The sequence below is a fragment of the Pteropus vampyrus genome, unplaced genomic scaffold, assembly GCF_000151845.1.
Source record: "Pteropus vampyrus isolate Shadow unplaced genomic scaffold, Pvam_2.0 Scaffold3, whole genome shotgun sequence".
Taxonomy (NCBI): Eukaryota; Metazoa; Chordata; class Mammalia; order Chiroptera; family Pteropodidae; genus Pteropus; species Pteropus vampyrus.
In genome coordinates this window covers 1,673,988-1,675,240 of record NW_011888784.1, presented here as the reverse complement: position 1 = coordinate 1,675,240, position 1,253 = coordinate 1,673,988, and positions in this window count along the sequence as shown.

The window sequence follows — 1,253 nt, the reverse complement described above, 5'->3', positions numbered from 1 at the left end:
CTTTCATGCATATACACTCAGTAATGATAATTTGGGGGCTCTAATTTTGAATGCTGCTTCAAGTCCTACAGCAGTGAATTATATCTATTTACCAGGAAAAGAACAAGATTTCTTCAATTAAACTTCCTTGCATTCAATTTTAAGAATTGATTCTTGCTGAAAAGTTTCCAAAAGGGAATATTTATGACATAGCTTTTCTTTCATAAATTATTTTGCCTATTTTATAAAGTTGTGTTTCTTTTTAAATTATTTTCATGATCAATTCTGTTACATTTATAGAATGAAATATCTTTTCAGGAAGGAAATTCCAATTTATAACATAATAGTTATATGACATAAAATCTGACTTAAAGTGGTTCACTTGGCATTTGTTTTCTAGAAAGCAAGTATATTACTTGTCAAAAGTTGCCTGTACAGTTCAGGGCATGTGGACATATCTGACCGGGTTATACTTTAGAAATCTTTTTGGCTTTAGGATTTTGTTCTCCCATATTAATGAAAGTAATTACCTAATCTTAAGGATATATATGCAGAATTTCTCTTGGAAGTAGGGAAAGTTGATAACTCACTGTCTGAACATATAAGCAGATGTGAAACTGCATCTGGCTTGGTGTGTTTTGGGTGATCAGAATATTGTATTCTATAGGCAGGAATTCCTCTGAGTAAGTGATGTGTAGATATCAGTCTCTGTGGCTCATTTTCAGCTCCCTTAAGTCCTTTCTACCGATTGATTTTACCCATTGTATTTGTTCTCTTTGTCTTCCTTTCTGTTGTCTCTATCCTTTAAGCACCCCAGAGAAGTACACATCAAGCAGTGACTTGAAAATTTCGAAGAATTATTATTCCACCTCCTCTTTTAAGAGTTGGCTGCAGTCCCGAATCTTCATACTAAAAGGTTTTTTCTTTTTACTTCTGTCTTTCTTTTATAAAATAAGCTGATTTTTTCCTATTGCATTTTACATTTTGAATTGTGTAACTAATGAGACTAATTTTCCATTCTCCTTTCTTTAGCACTCCTTTATATGCTGTACTTATGGACGAGACTCATCATCAATTAGTTAATGTTTGTAAAGAGTTTGCAGGAAAGAATTTAGTGATAGTAGAGAGAGCAGAGAAAACTTGGGCTGCTGGTAGGAGGAGGAATACTAATGAATGTATGCTCACATAGTGCCTTTTGTCTTCAAAGTGATTAAAAGAAGCACTCATTAATTGTCATCCTATAGGATTGTGATTTAAACAGTATAATCAGTATC